Here is a 10,138-nt window from a genome sequence, read left to right as displayed (position 1 = left end):
CTAAGTCTGGATAAATCAGGCACCCCCATCCCAGCCCCTCCAAGTAGAACAATCCCACATTTCCTCCTCACCCAAACCACGTAGCAGGTGAGCAATTGAGAGCGACAGGATGCTGCTTCTATTCCTACAGCCCCCTTCCAAGGAGTCCACAGCTAGCCGTCAGTCATCCAGCAAGTCTTACGAACACCTGCCACGTGCCAGACCCTGTTCTAGAGGCTGGGGCAGAGCAACGAACAAATCCTCAGGGAGCTGATGATTCTAGGGCAGGAGAAAGACAATAAACAAACACATTTATCTACTTAAATATATCCACACATTTTCAGGTAGTATTAAGAGTTATGAAAAGTAGAAAATATATTGAGAGTAGTGGTTGGAATTTACCCGTGGTGGTTACTCTCCAAGAGGTAAGAACTGAGAACATAGTTCACCTGAATGAAGTGGAGGAGAGGTCATGCCACGCAGAGGGAGCAGCAAGTGCAGAGGCCTGTGACACAAACCCTGGCAGGTGCAAGATGCTGTTGGTGAAGGAGGGCAAGGAGGCCTTTGAGGCTGCATCAGAGTGAGTCAGGGGAAGGGTGGTAGCTGGCCACGTTGCACCAGGCCCTTTCAGCCCGAGTAAGTTGCTTGGATTTTATTAGTGGATCAGGAAACCATTGGAGGGTTTTGAGTAGAGGAGAAATAGTACCTGATTTGTGTTTTCAAGGGATCATGCTGGCTGCTAAGTAGAGAAGGGAGGTGGCAGGAAAACAGAAGCAAAGAGACCAGGTAGACTACAGTGATTGTCTCAAGAGGAATGGTGGTAGCTGGGAGCAGAGTGACCACAGTGGTAGCGGTGAGATGAAGTGAAATTCAAAAGACGTTTTGAAGGTAGAGCTCATAGGATTTGCTCCATCCATTTATTCCCTCAAATAATAATCATAATAACAACAATAATGGTTAACATGTATTGAGCACTGACTGTACCAAAATTGGGACGCTGTATCAAAATTTCAATAATGTATTTTATTTACTAGTGACAGAAACCCTATGAAGTAGGTACTATTATCTCCGAAAAAGAAATAGAAACTCAGAGAGTATCAGGGGACCGTGCTAGATGCTCAGCGGTGGAGGCAAAGATGAATAAGATATGAGCTCATTTGAACCCACAGATTTTTTTTTTTCAATTCATATGGGCTGTGAGTGCTTTTATGAAGGTTGGTATTCATGGCCTGAGTGTAGAATGATGTATGTTCCAGAAGATTCCAGAGCATCCTCCCCGACCTTGTTGTAGGCAAGGACATCGTCTTTCTTGCCTTCCACATGGCCACCACTTAAATGCCTCCTACTTAAATGCCTCTAAATTTCGACGATTGCTTGGAGAAAAAGAATTCCACCCTTCTTGATAATTTTAACTCAATTCTTTGGATTTAAAAGATCTAGGTAAATTTGGGCAAAGCTTAGCAATTTCATAGCCTGTGGAAAACTCAGCCCTGAAAGATTTACAGGAATTTCAGGACCTGTCTTGCTTCTGCACTCTGTTTCTTGAACCCACAGATTTTTACATCTTGGAGTGAATCCTACAAGTCCATTCAAATAAACAAACAAACAAACAACAACAACAAGAAAAAATGCAAGGCAGTAAGTGAGAGAGAACACAGGAAAAAAGTAAATGAAGTGCCGTGTATCCAGAGGTGGGCAGGACCCCCTTCCAGAGCGGGAGGTCAGGGGCTGGGTCATGGAGAGGCGGTGTCTGAGCGGGGCTGTAAAATTGGGTAAGAATTTGATGGCAAAAATGGGTGAGGATGTTTGAGGCTGAGAGAAGGGCAATACATGTGTGTACGTGGAGACAAGGATATGGGAACAAATACTTTGAAAATGATGTGTTTCCAGTGTGGCAGAGAAGTCGGCCGCATGAAGGGAAGAGATATGTACCACAGTTTGTCTAGGACGTTTAACACCAGCCCACAGAGTTTAGATTTATTCAGTGGAAGAATGAAGTTTCCATTTATTCATTGATTTATTCACTTATTCAGCACATTTGTTTTGAGTGCTTATTATAAGCCAGGTACTAGGCCAAGCACCTGAGGTAAGACAGCCCCTCTGTTTAGTCTTTACACTGGGTGGGAGTGGAGGGACAGATGACAGAAGAATTAGCATTGAGTGTGAGTGCTGCCCTGCAGGGAGCTTTGAAAGGCAGGGGTGTGGAAGCCACGGAAGGCTTCCCAGAAGAGATGACATCTCAGCTGACCCTGAGGGACAGGCAGGATTTAAAAAGGAGAAGAGGAGACATGGATTTTCCAGGGAGAGGAGAGGGCCTTGGCCCAGGCACAGTGAGGGTGGTCATTCCAGAAATGTGAGTGGTCCTTTTAAGGCCCAAGCAAAGGTTATAATCCATCCTTCTTTATAGCTTTTATTTCTGTGCTGGACTTTCTATTCGTTCTTTTTTTAAAATAATTTTTTTATTGAAATACAGTTGATTTACAATGTTGTGTTAGTTTCTGGTGTACAACAAAGTAATTCAACTATACATATAAACATATTTTTTTAGTCTTTTCCAGATGGTTTATTACATGATACTGAATATAGTTCCCTGTGCTATACAATAGGACCTTGTTGTTTATCTATTTTATACATAGTAGTTTGTATCTGCTAATCCTAAACTCTCAATTTATCCCTCTCCCACCTCCTTTCCCTACTGGTAATCCTAAATTTGTTTTCTATGTCTGTGAGTCTGTTTCTGTTTTGTAAATAAATTCATTTGTATCATATTTTAGATTCCCAATATAAGTGATATCATATGATATTTGCCTTTCTCTGTCTGACTTACTTCACTTAGAATGATAATCTCTAGTTCATCCACGTTGCTGCCAATGGCATTATTTCATTCTTTTCTATGTCTCAGTAGTATTCCATTGTGTATATATATATATATATATATATACATACATACACATATACGTATATATATCACATCTTCTTTATCCATTCACCTGTTGATGCTCTTTTGTTTTAAGCATGTTATAATTGTTCATTGAAGCATTTATGATAGTTGTTTTTAAATCCTTCTCAGATAATTCCAACATTTCCGTCCACTCTGTTGGCATCTGTTAATTATCTTTTCTCATTCAAGTTGAGATTTTCCTGGTTCTCGGTATTACTAGTGATTTTAAATTCTATCCTGGACAGTTGGGGTATTCTGTTATGAGTCTCTGGATCTTATTTAAATCTTCTGTTTCAGCGGGGCCCCTCTGATACTGCGCTGGTGGAGTACCTCCTGGTTACCGCCAGATGGGGGCGGAAGTCCAGGATCCCCACTCAGCTGATGACACCTGGGGAGTGGTGGGGCCTCATTATTGCTGAGCCAGAGTGGGAGTTCAGGGCCCTCGCTAGGTCTCTGCTGATACCACCCTGGTGCCCTGTCACTCCTTGAGTCCTAAGGTCCCGAGCCTTCTTCTCTTTACCTTACAGATGTTTGCTTTATCTGATGTTCGGGGTTTTTACAAGTACTTAGCCAGAAGAATAGAGAGAAGTGTGTCTGCTTCATCTTGACTGGAACCGGAAGTTCATGCAAAAACCACGAGGGAGGAGCAGAAATCACTAGCCATGAGGCTGAAGAGTTAGTCTGGCTCTAGACCGGTTGTTCTCAGTGCCCTCCTACACCTTTAAAAGTTATCGAGAATTTCCAAGACTTTTGATCTTGAGAGTTCTATCTATCGATGACTGCTGTATCAGAAACTAAAACAGAACATTTCAGACTACTCATTAATTCATTTAAAAATAATAATTACCTCACTGAGTCTATAAGTAACACGTTTTAGTGAAAAATAATTCTATTTTCCAAAAACAAACAAACAAAAAAAACCCTAAAACAACAATTGGGGAAGAGAGCAGCACTGTTTTACATTTTGGTAAATCTCTTCAATATCTGGCTTCATAGAACACTGCAGATTTTCTTACGTGTTTTCATAGTCAGTCTGTTGTCATATTTAATGTTGTGGCCTCTGGAACATTCCACTGTACATGACTTGTGGGAAAATGAAAGAGAAAGAAGGCAAATAACATTTAATATTATTATGAAAATAACTTTGACCTTAGAGACCCCTTGGCGATGTCCTGGGGACCCCGAGGAGACCCTGGGCCCCTGCTGCGCTAGAATTCACTCCTTCAGGAGCCACTAGTGCATGTGGCTACTGAGCACTTGAGATGTGGCCCGAGTGAATGAGGAGCAGAACTTCTAATTTTATTCAATTTGAATTAATCCAAATGTTAAGACCAGAATAATACAAACTTTTTGTTAAATATAATCTTGTTATTTTAGTAGGAATACATTTCACTTTAGCCCTTGAAAATTTAGCATCTGAATTAAGATGTGCTGTACATGTGAAAGAGAAGCCAGATTTTGTGGACTTAGAAAAAAAATAAGACATTAATAATTTTTTATATTGGGCTTATGTTGCTATGATAATGTTTTAAATATACTGGATTAAATAAAATGCATTTTAAAAATTAATTTCACCTTTTTAAAACTTTTTAATAAAAGGGTGTCTTTGAAATCTAGATGGTAATGGAAGGGGAGCACTCTGGTGGCAAGGGTGTGTGTGGAGAGAGAGAAGACAGGAGGCGTGAGGCTGGAACCCTGGGGAACGCTGACTTTTGAGGGTCAGCCAAGAAGGCTGCCATGGTAGATAGCCTTCAGGAGGTTCCCCCAGTGCTGCCTCCTCATGATCACCATATCCTTGCCTCATCCTCTTCCACGTTGTACCAGTGTCAGTCTGTGACAAGGGCGGGTGTGATGGTACGTCCCTCGTGAGATTAGGTTATAAAAGACACTGGCTTTCATCTTGGCCCCATGTGCTCATTCTTCTTGGATCTCCCACTCTGAGGGAAGCCAGAGCAGCCCCGTGGAGAGGTCCACGTGTGAAGAACTGAAGCCTCCTACCAAGAGCCAAGCAAGTGGGCTTGGAAGAGCTTGAAAGATAATCTTCATGAATGAATGAATGAATGAATGAATGAACAAGACAGCAATCTCATGAGAAATACTGAGACAGATCAACCCAGCTTATCTTCTCCCAGATTCTGGACCCTAACAAACTAGCTGAGATCATCCATGCTATTTCACACTGCTAAATTTGGGGGTGATTTCTTACACAGCAACAGATAACTAATACAGATGCCTCAAATGGAGACTGAGAAAGGTGATCAAGGAAACATGAAAACTTTGAGACGGGGGTCATAAGGAACCAGGGAAAAGACCATTTCATGGAGGAAGCTCTTTGTTATACATCGTCAAATGCTACCAAGTCGTAGCATTTGAAATGGAATTTTCAGCAGAGGGGTGATTGGGAACCTTGGTGAGGGGAATCGGTGGAGTGTGGGAGGGCAGAAGACTGAAGAGTAAGAACAAAAGCTAGAATTTGTGCATTATCACCCTCAATTGGTGATAGGTACCAAGTCCCCACTTTAGGGATGAGAAAGCCAGGGTCACATTGTTACTATGTGGTAAAATGTGTACCCAAGCCCCACCACTCCCCCAGTGGCTTGTTAAAGAACTTTTTCTAACTACGTTCATGTTCATTACTCTTTCTGGGAAGAGCTCTGATAAATTCCACTTTCCTCACCTCATCCCATGTCTGGTGATGTTCTTGCATCCTTACGATTTTGGTACCCAGCCGGCTGCCCAGTAGGGATGGATGCTCCTTGGTCTGGTTCTGCCTAACTCACCCCTCCTGCCTTGGAAGGAGAACTGGCAAATTCAATTCAGTGAAGAACCATTCTTTCATTCATTCTGTCACTATTTATCGAGTTCTTTGTAAGAGTCTCAGCTACCCAGCCAGCCTTCTTAGACCAGAATGAGCTACCAATGTGATGTTGTACGTATGAAGCCAGTACTCCACAAGCAAAAGTAAGTCTGCCTTATCCTCCCAGTGAGGAGGCCCCTACCCAAGGTTGAATAAAGCCCAGAAAAATTCAGCAACTGCAGCGTCAACAAATTGAAGCAATCAGAATAATCATTCAGCAGTGATTAATCGCAACAACCCCGCTTGGATCTCATACATGGAGCTAGAGATACGTAGCTATTTCTAGCTCTGAATCTGTTTTAATGTCTTTGGCCTTCAGTCAATCAGTTCACCTTCCTGTGACCCACACCGCCTCCTTCACAGGAAGATTTCCTGAAAAAGGTTTGCCCTGGGAGTAGAACCACTTCAGACCAGCTTGAGCTACATGAAGTGACCACGTGGGGTCGTGGTCGGTCTCCCTGGCCCGCCCTGGGAGTACAGCTCTGACATGAGCTATGTGACTTGAGTGGGTTACTTTTTAAAACCTCTTTTGCTCTCAGGCTCCTCATCTGGAAAAATAAATGAGGATAATAATATCTACCTCATAGCATGATCATGAGAATAACAGAAAGGAAAAAAAGGTTGATGTAAAAACACGACGGCCATATTTCTTCATTCCAAGTGAGGCAGTATTCGTCTTGGAGATGCCTGCCTCATTTGTGAAGGAAAACACTTTGGTTAATATTTGTGGCTGAGAAATGTGGCCCAGTGCCTTTATACTCACCCATCGCCTTAGCCCCTCCTCTAGAATGGAGACATATGTACAAAACAGCTAAATTTCTTTGTGTGATAAAGCAATAGAAAGCTGATGTTTTCAGGGAGAGGTGAGGAATCGTAGAAAGGTGGAGGAGAGGGCTCTCCCGAGGAAAAAAGGCTGCAGGTGGGGCTCTGGGGGGCAGAGCCGCCGGGAAGGAGGGCAAGCGGGCCAGGGAGGTAGGGAGCCTCCTTGCGGAGGCGCCCAGCTATTGCTTGCTCTCAGTGCTGCTATAACTGTCCTATCTTGCCCCTGGCCTTCAGTAAGAGTCTTCCATGCAAAGTGACCCTACGTTCTGGGGGCTTCAAGGAAGGAAGGAAAGAGCTCAACTTATTCTGACAATAATGGGACAAGAGGATGGTCAGGAGGCTGGAATGTGAGCTTGAATTCAGCCAGAGCGGGAATTCACAAGGAAAAGAGATCATGAACATATCAACCCATCCCCCCAGGAATCCTTCGAAATCTTGGGATGGGGAACACAGACATCACACAAAATTTGGTCATGGGGACTCAGGCTATTTAAGGAAAACATGTTTAAAGAAGGCTGGTAAAAATCAGGTTACATAAGGCTTCAATGAGAGAATGTAACTAAAGCAATGAGCTCCCAGCCCAGCCAGGGATAAGCACTCAACGAAAGGTAGCTTCTTATTAAGATTTAGTGGGCAATTTCCTCTTTTCTTCACCCTTTTGAACTTCAAGGACTCACCCTCTACTTGAAAATTGTGATACAGTCATTCATTTATTCTACAATCATTTATCAAATTCCTTTTAGGTATCTGGTAGGTTAAATAACTTCAGGCAGATTATCAGACCTAACGCCCTCGGGTTTAGTATGTGCTCGCTGCTGAGCTAAGTGCCTTACCTGACTGGTATCATTTAACCCTCACCACCGTCCTAAGGAGGCACGATTGTATTCCTACTTTATAATGAAGAAGCTGAGGTAACAGCAAGGCTAAGTGACTTGCCCAGACCACTCAGCCAGCCAGTGGGAGAGCCCAGGTCTGAACCCAGGCAGTCGGGTTTCATGCACTCCTTAAAACTGCCAACTGCTCCTGACAGGTGTGTGAGTTACAGCCGAGGACGGAGAGGGATCATGAGGGAAGGGTCATGTGGAGGGAAACCTACAAGTGTGGGCAGGATCTTCTTGCCTTCTTTTCCCTCCCAGTTCTCATTTCCATTCTAGCCTTGAGCTCTCAGGAGCAAGGTGGCACCAGCATCCTAACACTGACATCTGTTCAGAGCTGCTCATCCCCTGGTTTGAGGTTTCCCATTCTGTTTGTGCCCCCCCATTAGCCAGGGGAAGGAGGAAAAGGGAGCGAAGGAAAAGACCCATTGAACCAACCAACAGAAGATCAGAAGCTGACCATTTTGCCATAATACAGTACAACAGCACTAAATAAATCAATCACTTGGCGGGGTGGGGAACGACTTGCCTATAATCAGCTATTAAAGGCTTGTACCACTTAATTAGTCTATTAATTAAAACTGTTCTCCTCCTTCCACATGTTATCAGCCTGCCGAGGCAGAGAAAACTCAAGCCCCAGGGGCAGGAGATAAGAGAAGTAAGAAGGACTGAAGTAGCAGATTCAAACAGCTGGGCATGTGTGTGTTTTAAAAGCACAGCTCTCAGTGCCCGGGGCAAATCCACCTGCTAGTCGGAATGGAACGTTTATCAAAAACCAAAGGGCTGTTGTCTCTGTTGAACAGAAAGGGGAGAAAAATGATTTAATCTTTAAAGAGAAAAACCACCATAACCACACACAGGGATCTGTGAAGGGCAGTTCCACTGGGTGTTCCCTGGGGCTCTGGACACAGTGAGAAACAAACATGCTTAGTGCAAAGGTAGTGTTATCAGAAGACTCAGGAGCATGGGGACGATGCCCTGATGCTGATGTGTGTCCCTCTTCAGGAACTAACACATATTGAGTTCCTACTACGTGCCGGGTACCACCTCCGCTCTTTATGTCTGTAACATCGTGTTTGATGATTTCATAGACATTCTTCGAGTTATTTCTGGGAGTTCTCAAAAAGGAACCTCACGTGAGTCTTCACAGCTGTGGTCGCCAAAGGATGGCTGCTCTGCTCTTCCCCTCCTGTTCTGGCTCTCAGTGGTCCACGCCCCCTGCCCACCGAGAGCTCGGAAAAGCCTCTCATCACTGTGGCTGACCGTGTCATACACACTCAAAGGCCCCAGAGACTCACAAGTCATTCTTAAGCAGTTCAAACAGGCTCTGAGCCCCACAGGTCTCTCCATGTTCCTGGGGGCACTGTGGCCTTCATACGCCTTTCCTCTCTTTTCCAGCCAGTGAATGAAAAATATTGCCAGCCATGTCTGTAAACAAAGGATGCGGCAGCCATCAAGTCATGGACCACCACCACCGCTCCTGGCAGTGAGCAGAGGGAACTCAGGATGCAGACTAGCAGGCAGCCCAGCCCCAGCTGCCATCCCCAGTGGTGCACCCTGAGGGGACTCAGAATGTGAAAGAACAGGACACTGGCCCTCGATGGCTAGGGGCATATCAAAGGAATGATTTCCACCAGCCCAGACTTTTGCATCTTCCTATACACAGAAAAGCGCTAAATTCCTTAACTTGAGATACCTGGTTTTCTTTAATTAACAGTAATCTTTTGATGTTTTGACTACTTGGTCTTTATTGCAAACACTTCTGTATATCCCGGCTCCTCCTCTGCCTCTTTGGAGCAGTCCCTCAGAGCAACCTGGGGGGCTGCCTCTAGGGCTTGAGTCCTCAGAAATGTCGGCCGAATAAAACATAACTCTCAGTTTTTAGGTTGTGCTTTTTTATTTTCAGTCAACAAGCCCCTCTGCTCCCCTCCGTCCTCCTCAAGTTACTAAAGACACAGTCCCATGCGCTCGAATGAACAGGAGCAGACACAGAGGAGGGTGTTGGGAGGCAGGGGTCTCCACCAGCCACAGCCCACCAGCGGTGGTTAGGTTACCTGGTTTCATCCTCACAACAGCCATGTGACAGACTATTAGCAATTCCACTTTGCAAGATGGGGAAACTGTGGCTCAGAGAGGTTGAGCCATTTGGCCAGGATTCTGCAGGCAGTGGCAAAGCGCTTAGCAAGAGCTCAGTAAGTATCTGCTGACAGTTGGGACTGGGACCATGGAGGCAGGACAAGGTCGAAGGTCTCCAGCACCTGGGAACTTCAGAGCCCGCAGGAGTCCGACTATGTGGTAAAAGGGAAATGTCGATTGAGGCAACCCCTCTAGGAAGGGAGAAGGGGCATGTGGAGCACAGGGTCAGCTCCAAGGTCAGGTGCTCCCAAACCCACCTCTCCTGCCTGGATACCTGTTGTTACACAGTCCACTTTCTACCAACAACCCATTACATTCCCCACCCTCCCTTCAAAAAATAACACCTTCAGAAATGGTAAGCGGTAACCTTTGTAAGCTGCGCAATCCTCATGATGTCAACACGTCCAAACACTCCCACTTTGGGGATGGAAGGGAGGGGGAGGGGGAGGGGTAACGTGATGGAGAGAGCCTGGACTTGGAGCCCGGTGACAGGCTTCTGTTCCCTGCTAACCAGCTAGGGGACCTTAG

The sequence above is a fragment of the Camelus dromedarius genome, chromosome 21, assembly GCF_036321535.1.
Source record: "Camelus dromedarius isolate mCamDro1 chromosome 21, mCamDro1.pat, whole genome shotgun sequence".
NCBI lineage: Eukaryota > Metazoa > Chordata > Mammalia > Artiodactyla > Camelidae > Camelus > Camelus dromedarius.
The sequence above is the reverse complement of the archived record's forward strand: the minus strand, read 5'-3'. Positions refer to the sequence as shown.